General features: G+C 43.9%; 1 long non-coding RNA gene across 1 annotated transcript in view; it reads right to left on the minus strand.

The window, feature by feature from the left end:
- Window positions 1–16,445, minus strand: part of LOC122464740 — a 94,614-nt gene extending 78,169 nt beyond the window's left edge. The window contains exon 1 of the long non-coding RNA XR_006289053.1: window positions 16,171–16,445. This is a non-coding gene — a long non-coding RNA (uncharacterized LOC122464740). The remainder of the gene's footprint in view (window positions 1–16,170) is intronic.
- Between the last annotated feature and the right edge of the window lie 327 nt (window positions 16,446–16,772).

Here is a 16,772-nt window from a genome sequence, read left to right on the forward strand (position 1 = left end):
ATTTTAATGTTATGTGGGAATGCTAAATTATTGTCATAGCAGATGACAAAAACAGATGGAATAAACTTTATTGAACCCAAGAAGATTTACACTGCCTTAAATTGAACAGTTTGTGTATTTAATCCAGCTTTAAATGTTTTGCTCCATGATTATGATTTTCTGCTTGCGAAGAAAGTTTACAAACAAGTGAATACCTATCAGGAAAAGGCTTTTTAAAGGAGTATCTTAAAATGATAAACAATAATGTGATGAAAATAAACCGTGAAAGCTCACTTAATCTCCTAGTGACTCAGCTGTGTTGGGGGAGTTGGGAAGAAAGTGGGCAGGGAGAACTGCCCTAGTTTCTGTGGCTGAGGATGTTATGCCTGTAAAGCAGGAATTGGCATAATGCCTCCAGTAGTACTGCAGGAAGCGTATAATAACGTCCAGCCAGACTTTCTGAAGCTTGTTGTCACAGTAACATCTTTCTCATGATTGCAATGCATGGGGCTCAAGGCCCAGCTCATCTGGACATAGCCCCTCTGAAATGTTCCGCACTGACTTTGGCAATGCTGCAGCAGGGCAGCCTCTTAAATGGGAGGACTAAACACCCACCACAACCTCTCCCTAAACCCTTTCTGCTTCATTCCACACTCAAGCAGCCATAACTCAGCTTTCAGGTGCACCACTTGCAAGGCCGCCATGTGTGGAACTCCCATTGATCCCTACTTCTAACCACAGTGGAAGTTCTGGCCGTGGAGGACCTGCAGACTCTGCCCTACTACTGATAATTAGTTGTCTAGGATTTGAAGGTTAAGGAAAGGGATGTAGCGAACAGCTATTATATTGAGCTGTATTTGAAAGCAGTAAAGTCTAATACTGGGTTTAGTGAACTTGAGACAAAAGCAAAATGATGGGGGAAAGCTGCCACAATTTAATCACCATATACTGTCTTCTGGGTGTCTATTTTTTCACTTCAAAATGAAGGGCTGATTTATATATATAAGTGTCACACACAAAACATGTTCCCTTCTAAGTGCTGTGGTGGAACATTTCAAACACTGATTACAAATGCGGGGGTTCCAAGGAGTAGGAAATTTCATTGTGAATATATTTATACCTATAGTGAGTGTATCTCAGACACACACAAAATCCTTTTTTTTTTGTTGGATCTGAATCTAGTTAATCGGTTTTTAAAGAAAATACACTCATTAAAAAAGTAAGTGTGGTTCTTTGTCCTCTAGTGGTTTATTTAGAAAACAGAAATAGCCCACTCTACAGAGTGCATTGGTTAGAGCAGCATGGCTATAGAGTTATAGGTGAATTCTTGGCCAATTTTAGTAAAGATTTTTGGGAAACAAGTTCATGGATGGGATTCTTTAAACCGAACTCAGTGATAGCCTAACTCTGTTCCCACTGCAATCAATGGCAAAACTCCCATTGACCTCAGTAGGAGCAGAGTTAGTCTAGTACTAAGTACTGTTGAAGATACCCACATGCTTTTCATGTTCCTTGGTGGTAAACTCTTGGAGTGCAGCACATCTGAGGTAGTCAGAAAGAAATGCCAATTAGTTATTAGGAGCTGCCACTTCTCTAGTGATTGGTACAGGACTCACTTCAGATTATACAGAGTGTGAAAATGCTTGTGCACTAACACAATCCAGCCTCATTACCACCACCAAGAACAAATCTTTGAAGGGATGACTCAGCAAAAACTGCCTTCTGCTTCATGGTTACCTTCTCAAGCCCTGACTTGTATGGATTTTCAGTGGCTTCTTCAACTTTCCGCAGAGTTTCTATAAGCTGAACATGACTTTCACTGAAATAGACCCCAAGTCTCTAGATTTTTTCCCCTTTGTGCTAAACTTCCAAGCAAGTCAGCGTTTAAGCTACACTGAAAAGACAAAATAATGGCAGCTGTTTTCTAGAAGGAGAAGAGTAGAGTGGTTATAGATTGTTTTTGTGACAAAAGATCAAAAGCTCCCAACTCCATGTCTGTGGAACTACTTGGGGGCACTCTCAATTAACCTACCCAGTCCCAGTGGCTGGATTGCCAACTGCTTTGCTGAATATCAACGCAGTGGAAGTGTTTGACAAAATAAAATAGTCCAGTCTTTGGCAGTGCCTTACGGAATTTGGATTCAAGGAAACATGTGTGGGTAAATTTACAGCAGGGCTAAGATCCAGCCTCCTAGTTTGCAGATATAACCTCAGTAGTTGCACCTTTATCTAACTGATTTGCACCCATAATCAGAGGTGCAGCAACTCAGATTTATGTGAAGTGGGTATCAAAGTAGTATAATACAGTGGTTAATTAGTTCCAAAATATTAATTACCAGTATTATACAGTAGCCTTCACTGTCTGCTTCCAAGAGTGATCTTACTAATATATTTGGAGGAGACTATGACTGCCATATATCTTAACAGGGATAATCTTTATTATATGTTAAGCACTGACAATGTGTTTCATGCTCCACAGTACATAATAATAGGGTCTCCGTCTCAAAGTGCTTACATTTTAAGAGAATATATGGACCTAGTCTTCTGCTACAGACAAGGCATGCAGTCCTGGATGGGTTGTGTGCTAGGCCAGTTGCTCAAAATAAACTGCGCTGATCTTAATTTGGTTGGCTGCAACCAGCCTCAACGGTTCTCATACAGCATCTAAGGATGAGTCGGACATAATCCTAGCTACACCTCTTTCAACTGGGCAACATATTTTATGCCAGCAGTAGAGAGGGGGTTATGTCTAGGAAATACTATATCAGCTCTACACCACTAGAGGATACTCCTGCTCACTGGGCAATTCTTGCATAAGCACCTATGCAGGATTTTGGGCCACTTTGTGCCAATGGGATGATGCAAAGTGGTCACAACACAGGAGAGAATCTGGACCCAATGGTGGATGAGAAGAGAAAAGCAGCTAAGAAAAGGTAAAACTCTTCCATCCTGCTTGGATTAGACAGAGGAGGGATGAAGGCTGAGCCATGCCATTCTCCAACATAGAAACACTGTTCAGTTTCACACAGTCCTAATCTTAAAACCCCCAGTTCATTGAGTATAAGACTGAAGTATTAGATAACACATAGTAGTGTAACATGAAAGCCTGGAATTGATTCCGCTATTTTTATTCTGGTCTTTCAACATTTTACCTATTAATAAAAACAGAAAAAAACCTCTTAGGAAAATCCTCATATATGTAATATGACCACTTAATGTAAAACATTTGCATACTGACCAAGCAGAAGTCAATAATTTTCATGGTAACAAATTGGTCTGTTTAAGATGTAAATGCAAGTTCAGCTTCACTCTTTATTTGAAGCAATTGCTTTGGGCCAGGTTTGGTTCAGATTTTCAAAATCTATAACACTGTGATGCTTGCCAAAAATCTGTAATTAGAACGGAGGAGAAGCAAAACTGTCAGATGTAATGGCACAGTACAACAGAGGAACAAAATGTTCCTAAGTTAATTGAGTCAGTTCATTCGCCATTTTTGCCAACCTGCTTTTACCGTATGATTTGCAGATTAATAATGAGGATACAATTCTTACAGTAATTAGTAGAGTTGGATTCCTCAAACACATTTCACTTACAAGACCCACACAATTGTTTATACCAAACAAACTTACAATCGAAAACCTGCCTTCCCACAGCACACATAAATTGTGAACTCCGTGTGAACTCAACTGCTGGGTGGCAGTTTAGGTATGCTGCATGCTTGAGAACTGTGTGAGAAGCAATGCTGTCTTAGTACTTCAGGGAAGCTCAGACTAAGGAATTGTACAAACTATCACTGATGTTGATATAACTTATGTCGCTCAGGGGTGTGAATAAGCCACCTTCCCGAGTGATGAAAGTTACACCTACCTAAGCACTGGTATGGACAGCCCTATGTCGGCGGGAAAGACCTCCTGCTGACATAGCTTCTCCCTCTTACGGAGGTGGTTTTATTATCCCATTGCAATAGAGCGTTTTCACCAGATACACTATAGTGGTGCAGCCGCTATAGCGCTTCTAGTGTAGACTAGCCCTAAGGGAATCCTCTGGTTTCATATTACACTTGAGTCTCCAGGACCTGAGAAGAGGGTTCCAACTTTAAGTGAATCCAGGAAGGAGTGGGAGAAGGAGATACTAAATCAGCCTATGGGATTTAGCAAGGACTGACTGTAAATCATTTCACTTGATCCCCACACGGTTAATTAGCCTATAATAAAAGGGGACTTCTCAGCCCAATTTCCATTGCATTTTACATTTCTAACAGTCTTCTTCAGCAATATACTTGGGTCTTTTCGGAAGACCAGCCACCCTTTTGCAATTGCAAATTTTGTATGCTTCTCTATTTTGTACGCTCCACAGGAGAGTGGAGCATTTGATCACTAGAAAATTTGCCCACAGGAAAATTATAATTCCCCAAACTTTTATGGTACAATACACAGAAGCCAGTCTGCATATTATTTTTAAGATGCCCTTCAGGGCCTTTAGCTGAGTACCATAAAGCTGCATTGTGTATAATACTTTAAAATGTTCCTCTAGATAACTAGCCTGTTAAATTCCAGGCCAGTGCACAACTGCGGATATGATGATCTCCCATATCATCGCAAAGCCACTGGAGAGGGTTGTTCTTTTGTTGAAGGATGCATGTAGTGATTTTCTCTTTTGAAAGGGAAGGAAAAAAAGCAGGCTTGTCATTTGATCTAAATGTTATCTGCTGACATAGTAACTGGTCCTCAGAACCACTGTCAGAAGGTTAGTAAGCAATATAAAAGACCTCTCCTGCTAGCAAATCTATAGGTCTCCTAAGAACAAAGCATTTTGCAAAGAATACTAGACACAAAGAATTTTGAACAGTGTTGATTGATTTCAATCTTCATGTTGAAAAATTATATTCTGAAGTCAAGTGATCTTGATTTGATTCCTGCGACCCAAACTACCTTGCATCATTCATAATGTACTCCAGACTATTGAGTGGCACTGATAAGCTTTCAAGTGAATCACATCCAGTCCTGTGCAGTTCCAAGGAGATGGGCTAGCAAGTGTAAACTTGAGAATAGGAGATTTTAGTTGGAGAAATTTCAACCCAAATCCAGCCCTCAGTGCCCCAGTCAAGAAGCAGCTAATGGAAGCTGGAGATATGCAGAAGGAATTGTCTTCCTCCCCAACCCCATTGCCCCTAGATTATACAGCAGTTTTTGACCTCCTCAGCAGCAGACATTACTGCAGTAGTGAAGCCAGAGTCAGCTCCCTGCAGCCCCAGTGCAGCCCCTCCATGGTTGGAGAGCATTAGTGGATTTGCTTATCAGTGGATGCTCCAGTCCCATCCTTGTCCCTATCTGCCCCATGCATTAGTACAGGGAATTCTACCCCAGTGCTGATCTCTGCATGTCCCCCATATACCATTACCCCTACAGTTGCACTGCCAGGGGCCCCTGAAAAGCCATAAGGATGAGAGCAACCTGACCCTTCATCAACGGCAGAGCTCCCATTGCTATAACTATTAAGTACTTATCTTCAAAATTAGGTTAAATTAAATACAGCACTATGACAGAAAAGGAGAAAGGTAATAGCTATGCCAAATGAGTACCTCTTGCATTATGCCTTGATGCTCACTAGCCTTGCATCCTCATGAACAGGCAAGGAGAACAAATTTCATAGGATGGGATGCCTCGGACAAAGTTACCATGGGAGCTGGCAGCTAGACGTGCATTTTAATTGATGTGATGGGGTACAGTGTGTGAGGCACATGTTCAGGACCATTAAGGCCTCTATGGATCATCAGCGCTTTGATCGTCATCGAGAACTGAACCAGAAACCACGGTGAAGAACTGAACACAGGAGCAACGTACTCAGTGTTCCGGTACATTTTGGAGGCAGGAAAGCATATTTTGCATTAGCTGTACCTTCTGGGTGGATTGCAAGTGTAGCAATAAAAAGACAACTCATTAGGAACTCAAGGACCATTCCCCCATCCCCTCCATCATCTCGCTTGAGTTAGGAAGGAGAGTGTTATGCCACTTCCAAAGGATTTACTACTCCAGTGCCTCTTGGCATGAATCATGATCAGCATAGAATTATCCTCTCTGTTCCTCTTGTAAAGACACTGTGCCTGATTGCAATCGACTGCTATGTGTGCATGTGCAAGCACAACGGGGGATGTTCCAGATACTCTACTGAGCTATGTTTGCCTCTGTGTATCAGATTCGAGCGAAGTATATACTGTGAAAATTACTGAAACCAATATGTAATTCTGAGTCACAGAAATCAGAGAAAGAAAGGGGCTGGTAGGCTGGCCCTGGGGTCTGAACCTTGGGGTTGCAAACAGATCACAGTGAGAGACATGACCATTCTCCCTTTCTATACGGCAAACTACAGTAGAAAAATTAGAATATAAAGTATTGAAAAATTACTCAATAGTTTTCCAAGATAGTGCCAAACAGTGTAATCTGCAGCCCCATACTGTTGGTTGAGACAGATATATGCAGGAATATAAAGGTTGCCTTCAGTGCAGTGCAATATTGGAGATTTCTGCTAAATATCAGTGTTAACAGAGACTGTCTTTCTTCAGAGAATGTTGGTATGCGCTGTCTGTGAGTGAGCATTTCCATAGGAAAAATAAAAACTCCAGAACATCTGGGATGAAGAATATGCAGTGGATACAATAGGCCTAATTCTTTTCTACACTGTCCCAGCTTTGCATTTCCAGATGACTAAGGCATGGACTGCTGTGGCTACGTCTGCATTGGATAGATTAGCGTGCAGTATCCTAGCTAGCTAAAGTTGTGAAGAGGCATTTCTGGCTACTCTTGCTATAGGGGAGTCCAAGAGTAACAATGAAACCAGAAGCTGCTATGCAACATCTTGACAATCAGCTTGCCTTGTTGTAGGCCTTCAAAAGAGAGTGCAGTCAAAGCTGCAGCTAAATCCTTGAAGTGCTTTCCCTGCTTTCTACCAGCATCACTTCTGTCTTATCTGGGTTGAGATAACTGGTTTTCATCCAGGTACTTAACTAAGGCCCTGAGACATTCCCCACATAACCCACATTTAATGAGAAGAATAAAATGGACAGCTAAGCGTCAGCAGGATATTGCTGGGCATGGACTACATACATTACAATATATAGCACAATGTTAGGCTATTGGCTATTGATATGTAAGCGAGGGAATGGTCCCGCTATTGTGAGGAACTTTCCTGGCTTATACACTGCCCCAGTGAAATGGGCTAGCAAAAGGATCTGAGTCCTCACTCCCATTTCCTTTACCCAGAGACTTGCCTGACCTCAAGGACTCCCCTTCCACTCTCCCGTGTGGCAGAGTCCTTGTAACTCCAACAAGGCTGGGCCCAGGATTCCTGGGGGGTTCAACCCCCCAACCTTGTCATAGCCACTTAGGGCAGGGGCTAGGGTGTCCTCACTCCAGAGTACTCTCTCTGCACTGGTTGCTTCCCTGACTCACTGATTATTACTTACAGTTCAAAGCAAATACAATTTATTAAACAGCAATCAATTTTTAAAAAATGAGGAAAAAATGGGAAAGGTTAAAAGAAAACACATAACCCTGCTCTATGGCATGGGAACATCACAACCAGCAGTCTCTGGAATGTAAGGGAAGTTCACAGTCTGTTCCTCAGGATGAGGCAGGGGTCCCGGGGCGGGGGGCAGTCAGGGAGAAGGGGTGGTTGGATGGGTCAGGGGTCCCGGTGGGGAAGTCAGGAATGAGAGGAGGGATTGGATCGGGTGGTAGGGGGTGGGCAGGGGTTCCGGGGGCAGACAGGGGACAGGGGGCAGGGGGCAGTAGATGGGGCAGGGGTTCCGGGGGGACTTCAGGGGGCGAGAAGCAGTCAGATAGGGAGCGGGGGGTGGGCCACATCTGGTTGTTAAGGGGAGGCATAGCCTCCCCTAACTGGCCCTCCATATGATTTTGGTAACCCGATGTGGCCCTCAGGCCAAAACATTTGCCCGCCCCTGCTCTAGGTGGCAGCACCCTTCTTCCCAGTGTCGCCCCCGCCCCACTGGGGTTATGTTCCCCCTCCAAGTCTGGCCTGCAAGGCGTCTTGGCTGGGGGTGTCTCCCTGCGCTGGGCCCGCTGCGCAGGGTCCCCCTCACTCTCCCCAGCTGCTCACCGCACCTGGCTGTGAACTGCTCCAGCTCCAGCCCCAGCTCCACTCTGCCTCAGCACGGCTACTGCTGCTACTGGTGCTCTGCCTCCAGCTCCCTGGGCTGCTTCTCTGGCCCCTCTGGCTCTGGTTACTACAGCTCTGCTCCCAGCACAGGTCTGCTCTGTGGGCTGCTTCTGCAACTCCACTCCCTGCACTGACCTGCTCTGTGGGACCCAGGAAGACAGGACCTCCCACGCCTCCTGACTCCCTGATTAGCCTGCCTACCCTGTCAATCAGGCTGACCTGGAGCATTGACCTCTCCCCCTTGTTCCTGGGGACTATCAGTCTCAGGGTCCTGATTTCCCATCGACCCTTCCCCTTTCTTTGTGTACTGGAAGCCAGCCAGCAAAATACCCCCAATGAGTTTTAGTAAGGGGACAAGAGTCCCCTTACAGATATATCAGCTTTAACCTCTATTAACTACAGAGGCATAGGAAATCGTTTTGCAGTCCTGTGAAAATGTCCAAGATTTCAAAAAAATTTCCCATCCCAAATTGGGACAAAGTCAAAATCTCAAACATTTTCATGGACTGAGTATAAAAAAAAATCTAGAAACAATTCATTTTGATGATTTTAACATCTTCTGATTTCAACCTATAATTTTTTTACTTTAATTAGGTTCATTTTTTAAACAAAAACTTGTCTTGAATTGCAAAACAAGTGTTTTTTCATTTAGAAAATGGTGCGAAAAAAATTCCAACAATTTCAAAACTTTACTTTTCAAAAATATTTTGAGTCAAGAAATATATTTCTTGAGAAAAATTGGCATTTTCCAACAGAAAACAGTTAGTCAAAAAATTCCCAACCCCAACTTTACTATTAACATTGGTGCCAGCCAGATGTCCAAGTACTGATAAAAAACAGTAGTTCTGACAAACTGAAGAAATGAGATGAACGCCATAAATGAAATTAAATAAGAACAATGTTTAATAGTTTATAAGCAGTAGAAAGAAATTGGTCCCTTTCACAAATAAATCATTGGGGTATGCTATAGCACAGCATGAAAAAGCCAAGTATTAAAATGGATGACTAACTCAATAGAAGAGAAAAATGGCATGTTATAGGGGTCTAAAGGGCAAATGTACTGAGTTGTGTTTATAACAGTATCCTGTGTAAAATAAATCACATTATGATGTGCTGCTGAATGCAACACTAGACATGAATAAATTTGTTTACTTATTTTTAAGCCATGCCCTGGAGTATTTTGTTTTGTTTTGGTAGTCGCTTTTTTTTAAAAAGACAAACTGGAGAGGATTCAGGGCAACACAACTGATAAAAGATTTGGAAAATCAGATCTCTGAAGAACGGTTAAGAGATGTGGGCATGTTCAATCTAGAGAAAAGGCAGCTAAGGGGAAACAGGAAAACTAAGTACTTGACAGGATGTTATAAAGAGAACAGGAATCAATTAGTCTCATTACTCAAGAAAGGCTGAACAAGAAGTAGTAATAACTAGCTTAAAGTGCAGCAGGGAAAATGTATAACTAGAGCAGTTATATAATGGAACAAACTGCCAGTGGAAGTTATGGCATTTCCATCCTGGAAGGTATTCAAGGCTAGTTTAAGAATAATGAAATCCATCCTACAGAGATGCAGGCAGATGGACTTAGATGACCCAGTAAAGGTCCTTTTCCTCAGAATGATTCCATTATTCTATAAATACTCCTAGGCTTAGCAGTAGCTGCACTCTGATGAACTGTTTTAGTTTCTAAGAAGAAATTGTGCTGCAATAAATATGAAGTGAAAAAATAGCTTTTTACCCCAATTAAAAGAAAATTAATGATATTTATGTTATCTTAATTCTGTAAGATGTCTGTTCCTTTTTCAGCTAAATCTACTCAGACTGCAATACCTCCAAGAAACAATTATTTTCACCAGCAAATTCAGAGTTCTCCCATACCTAGAATTAGGACAACTTACTATATGCATCTATCTTATATATCAGTGTTTCCCAAACTTGGGACACCGCTTGTTCAGGGAAAGCCCCTGGCGGGCCGGGCCGGTTTGTTTACCTGCCACGTCCGCAGGTTCGGCCGATCACGACTCCCACCGGCCACGGTTCGCTGCTGCAGGCCAATGGGGGCTGCGGGAAGCGGTGGCCGGTACGTCCCTCGGCCTGCACCACTTCCCGCAGCCCCCATTGGCCTGGAGCAGCAAACCGCAGCCGGTGGGAGCCGCGATCGGCCAAACCTGCAGACGCGGCAGGTAAACAAACCGGCCCGGCCTGCCAGGGGCTTTCCCTGCACAAGCGGCATCCCAAGTTTGGGAAATACTGTTATATATTATACATATGTTTAAGACAAAGTTAAACTGCTAAATACATACAATACTATATTCATAAGCTTCATTTGTTTTCTCATGTTAAGGGTAAAAATAGCCACTTGAACATCTTTCTTATTTGCCGAAAGCATTGTTCAGAATTGTCTTACAGGTATATTATATAGCCTGGGAGACAGATAGGGCAGGAAAGAGTGCAGGGCCTGGGGCTGAGTTTTCTGAGCCTGGAAGGTTGTATGTGATATTGGGAGAAGTGTTCTTTGAGACTAGGTGTGTTGGATGGGAGTGTTGGTTTCAGAATGGAGGGGCTGTTTCTGAGCCAGGGAGGGGATTGGTTGTCAGCCTGGTCTACTTTGGATGGAGCTGAGAGGTATAATTACTGGGACTGTTCAGTACACCAAACCACTAGGGTGCCAGTGGTGTGCCAGATGTACCGTGACAAAGAGGCAAGCAATGGAAGGGGTTCATCAGTTAGGTCCTGGGGGGGCTCCCAATAACCACTTAGACACATGGCTAAGTGAAAAGATATTTTACTAGGGCCAGCTGGAAAGGGAAAGGATGCAAATACCCTACATACAGAAGCTTAAACAATTACAGTTCAAAGTGAGCAATAGCAGTTCTTGTTTCGGTTCCTGGGGCAGTCCAATCAAGAGTTAGGGCTTCTCCAGCCTAGCGCCAGGGGTGCCTTCTCCAGTCCAGTCTATATTCTAAGTAAATAGCTGTTTGCAGGTTTCCAGGCTCAGTTAGTGTAGTCCCAGCCAGACCTGCACCCAGCTATAACATCAGGCAGTCAGAGACTGTTCCACCTGTGACTCTGCATACAGCTTCTGGGAATTCTGCTTCTATCCAGCTCCCTGCTTGCCATGCAGCTGCCGCTTCAGGTTCCCTGAAGCCAGGCACCACTCCCAAACAGAGCCTGGCCACTTCCTGGTTCAGGACCTTTGCCCTGCCCCCCCTCCCATCCAGGAGGAAGGATATGGGCAGCGGGGAGGGGGCTGAATGGAGTTCTAGGCCCCTGTTTAAGAGATCAGTCAGACAGGTTTAAGAAGATTCTGAGCAGCCAGTGGGATGAGTTGTGCTGGCAACTCTAGTCAATGAGATCATGGATGAACTATGGTATGTATGTGAAAGATGGTGGGGAAGCTGGTAGGGTAAGAGGAGCACTGGAGGAAAAGAGCTGGAGAGCTCTAGAAAATAGAAAACAGAGAAGAGGTCACAAAAGAGATAATTGCTGTTTTCTCCCACCTTGCCTCTCATGGTGAAGTGTCCCAGTTTTTCATTTTGAAAGGAGGAAGGGATGCTCCTTTTTCCTCTCACCTCCCCACCCAAACACTTCCCTATGATACCTGCAAATGAAAGTCCCATTTTTTCCACTTTAAAAATATGATCAAGCTGCAACAGTGGTGGAATAGTAAGAAGATTGGTGGGATTGCAGATAGCACTTACTCTGGACATGAGCTGCCACTGTGTGAGAACTTTTACAACATTTTAACATCTCCTCTACTGAAAAAACAAGTTTTCTGACTACACTTAAAACACCTGGAAGATTATAGTGCTTCCTAGACCTTGTACGGCCTGCATGAAATATTCATATATTTTTCTCTGGGAAAACAGAACATTACTAAAAACTGGTATAAGGGGAGAACAGGTTGCTACATTTCAAAAGCTTTCACTAATTTGGAGTGCCCAGGTTGAGACTAGGGTTGACAACTTGCTAATTGCTGGTAACCTGACTCCCGAACCGCCGCTCTCTGCTCCGCCTCTTCCCCCCAAGTCCCGCACTCCAACTCTTCCCCCCAGAAGCCCAGCCCGCTTTGCTCACTTCTCTGCTCCCTCCCTCCGTCGCTCGCTGGATTGTCTCGAGCCTGCCTGCAGGTAGGAGGCAGCCCTGGCTGAGCAGGGGCTGGTGCAGGTTAATGACCCAGTTCCTCCCCTCAGCCCTATGGTAACTGGACTTTTGGTCTGGGTGCCATTTAGGGTTGCCGGGTCCCTGAAAACTGGGCACCTGGCAACCCTAAATGGAACCTGGACACAGAAGCCAAAAACTGGACTGTCTGGGTAAAACCCAGATGGGTGGCAACCCTAGTTGAGACCCATAGAGAAGTCCTGATTCTTAGAGGTACAGAGCACCTGTAGCTCACAGTGATTTCCGTGGGAGTACTGGGTGATCTGTACCTCTTCAAATCAGGATTTTTGTTGTTGTTATTGTTATTACTGTCTGCCCTGAAGTGCCATCCCTCTCCTGGAACATTCAGAGGAGCAATAAGGACCGTTGCTCCTTTAAAGAAACAAAAGCACAGCAATGTGTTGGAATTAATAATCACTTCAAGGCAAACACAGCACTGGGATGACATAGAATAAAAGTAAAACATGTTTGTTCAATCAAAAAGAGTTAGGGGTTGTACATGAGTTCAAGTACAAGGGATAAAGTCAGAAATGGTTACAAACAAAAGTGAAAAACACTTTCTAGTGACTATGACTTAACAAAACTGTAGTCTTGGTTCAAGGTAAGATTCTTACCATGCTTCCTTACAGCCAGATGGCTGAGGACCCTCTCAGTCAGGATCTCTGACAAAGTCCAAACTGCTCAGTTCCTTTGTCTTCTTAGATGAAATATAGAGAGGAGCAAAGAACCCCAAGTTTCTATTGTCCTGTTAACTTCCGAAATGCATTCTTCTCAAAGTCCAGTGCCCCTGCTGTGAGGAAAGGTGCCATGGAATCTGATGGAGAAGATTCCATGCTGGTTTCTTCCCTGCTAATGCTTTCTGCAATGCCAATTGATCTGTCCAATATGCTAATGAATGGCCACTTGACTGTTTGCTAATTGTCTGTGACTGCACCTACATGGAGGCTGCAGCCTTTCCTTTGTCTGGAAAAACCCTATTTACCCACTCCCCAAACACATTTTAGTCCCATATTTCCTTCATTTGTACAGTGCTTTCAGCAGTGGCGGATTAATGATTTTGCTGCCCCTAGGCCCTGAAATAATTGCCACCCCCATATGAACTTGTTTTTAGGTTTTTTTACAATTTCGCACCGTCATTGGTGGTTTCAATATGCGCTATGATGGGTAGAATCGCATCATCCATAGATGCTGACTCTGTGGGTGCTCCAGGGCTGGAACACCCACAGAGAGCTCCCTGCCCCGCCCCCCTGCCCCAGCTCACCTCTGCTCTGACTCCACCTCCTCCCCTGAGCACGCTGCCAGGTCCTGCTTCTCCCCACTCCCTGCCAGCACTTGTGCACGAAACAGCTTCACACGGCTGGGACGGAGGGGGGAAGAGAGGGGAACGCCACGCGCTCAGGGGAGGAGGTGGGGCCGGGGTGGGCATTTGGGGAAGGGGACCAATAGAGGCAGGGAGGGGGCAGAGTTGGGGCAGGGACTTTGGGGAAGGGGTTGGAATGGGGGCGAGGAAGGAGTGGAGTTGGGACAGGGCCGGGAGCGGGGGGCCGCGAGCACCCACCAGTGCCGGGGGAAGTTGGCTCCTCTGGCTGCTGTTATAAATTTGCCGCCCCTCCAAATTTGTCGGCCTAGGCGATAATATGCGTTGGCTTTGGGTGTTTAATGTACATACTCCATGCAAGAATATTAATGATCAGTGTGTTATTGGCTTACCAGTACTTACTCCACACCTAGTAGATATAGATTATGATATAAGTGAATTGGTGTACACTGAACTGGTCAAACAGAAACTCACTTCCTGATATCAGTGAGCCCCTTGCCCTCTTATACTGGGATGCTCTTAGGGTCTCACTGACACAGTAAGAGTAATAAACATGCTGCACATTGTATTTTCAGTATAATGCACCAGAATATACTTCCCTAAATACAAGTTGTATTTAGCCATATGAACTCAAGGGAATCAAGGTTATTTTCATGGGGTTTTTTTTATTTGTATCTTTTCCAAAAGCACAAACAAAGCCAAAAATACAGATTTCAAGTTATGGATGTTGTGCTAGGGTTTACAAACCCCACACTGGGGAACAGAGGGTCAAGGAAGCAGCTCTGGGGTCAGGAGGCTCCATCCGACCATGTATTCTGGCTGTGCTTGCAATGGAAGGGGAGCTTAAAGGGGCATAACACATCTCACTCAAGGTGGTCAGTGCGATGGAGCAGACTTGCACTGGTAGCTCCTGTAGGGATACAGCAGGAGTCCCATGCTGCCTGGAGCAGACTCCCAAGATGAAACTTCAGGCTGCTGCCAGAGAGACAGCAAAGCACCAGCCTGCGGGGGGGAAAGAACACTGGGGAGCATAGAGGCAAGGGGGAGGAAGTGACACAGGGAGCATTGCCCAGGTGACCCACCTGAACTGCCAGCCCCAGGGCCCTGGAACCTGGAAGAAGTGATAGAGCCTGAGTTCCTCTACTGCCCCCACAGACTTGAGCCTCTAGGTGTTACTGCCAAACCACAGACTGGAGCCTCAAGTAGTGACCACTAGGCACCACGCCCCATCACATATTTGCATAAGTATTGGCAGGACTGAGGCCTTCTGCTGTAAGCTCTTTGGGGCAGGGACTTTTTGTCACATCTGTGCACAGTGCCTAGCACAACAGAGATTTTTGTTTGGGGCCTGCAGGCGCCCCTACAATACAAATAAAAATCATAGAAATAGGTGGTCTTCCAGTGTGCCAGCAACCCTCATAAGCTGCCAAAGATAGAGATGAACAGGAAAGCAACTGCGCCATCACTAGAGGAATTCTCCATTTCGAGAAATCAGTTCCACTAGAAGTTATTGCACACCCACCCACACACAAATATATTACATACAAAGAATTTACTTTTATTCTTAAACTTCGATTCAGAAAGCAAAGGGAAAAAGTGCTCTGTATGGCTAAAAAAACAGGATGGGCTGTTGTAAATGTATGTTCCATTTGAGTGTCTGTTAACACTCCATCAACCCATATCAGGATATAAACTATACATGTCAACATATGAAAGTCTAAAAGTAAGGTTCAGGGGCCTTGTCCACTTGAGATAATCAGTGTATGTGCGGGGGTGATAGCTTACGGCCAGATCTCCTGACCCTCCAGGGCGTGGGATGATGGTCAGCTTAGACAATAGCTCCTCAGCTATAGCCAGAAATTTGTTTATAATGTTTCTATTTGATCTAGGAATACATCTGGACAACTGGTTTTAAGGTACCTGCAGTTTGTTTAGCTATTCTTTGGCACAAGAAAAGCTTAAACTATCACCATATTTGAAAACTAAACAAAAACTGTAAAGCCTATATTAATCCCAAGCTAGTTTTCAATATGTCTAAACTGATTTTCTATAAACTCTTCAGATGCTATTGAATCATTTATGGAAATGGTACGGAAAAAAAAACCATTGATATAAATCCAGTTAATTGACTTCACTGGAATGTTGCCCTTAAAGTAACATATATGCTGAGAACACAAGAAAGGTAGACTCAGATTTTCAGTAATGGCCCCTAAATTGGATGCACCAAAATGCTAAGAAACTAACACCCCATCTAAAGTTAATAGGCCAGATCATCAGCTTATGCAAATGAACATTGCTCCATTGAAATCAATGGTGCTGCACCAAATTATACTAGCTGAAGATGTGGACCAGTGAAATCTATAGATGAACTTCTGAAAATCAGGCCCTAGCGCCTTAAAGTTGGGTACCTAAAATTACAGATCACTGTTGAAAATGTGGCTCTACTGATAATTTATTTTATCTAATTTATATTAAGAGCTTCATTTTTTACAATAAACCCTGTCACATGCACATGATTCAGGTGTAGATCTCATACTCACCAGTGGAATCTTGTACACAGCTGGGGAAAAGTCCAAAAAGGATACATTACTAAGTGCAGGGATGTACACAGGTCAACTTCATTCATTCAGCTGTAACTCCCAGCCAATGCAGATGCACAAGGAATTAATGTGGCAAACAGTTTTTAGTTGGGGTGGAATTTTTTTAAATGAACTCAGTCTTCAGCTACTGATGAAGTTAACAAGAATTCTAACAACTCAGATGAAGACTGCTGGCTGATAGTTCTATTACAATTTCCACTGAAATAGAGAGTCAGACAAAAAAAGGAAGTAAGGGGTTTTTAAAAGATTTTAAAGCTCCTTATCTCATTTTAACCAATCCAACTTCAGTTCCCATGGAAACAGCAGCCTGAAGACTTCAGCTGTGTTGTTAGAAATTGTGCAGATTCCAGCTGAGCCGGCCAGCTGATCTTTGAAAGGACTGTGAGTTTCCCAAACACCACCTAGCCTTTAGGACCTATTAATCTCCTAGAGCCTGCAATGTTCTAACTATTAACCAAAAAGATTTCCCATACCACATTTTTTTAAAAGTTAAAATTGTTTACCTGTACTTATAACTTTACTCTTTAAAATGTAACTGTTAT

Source organism: Chelonia mydas, chromosome 2 (assembly GCF_015237465.2).
Source record: "Chelonia mydas isolate rCheMyd1 chromosome 2, rCheMyd1.pri.v2, whole genome shotgun sequence".
Classification (NCBI taxonomy): Eukaryota; Metazoa; Chordata; order Testudines; family Cheloniidae; genus Chelonia; species Chelonia mydas.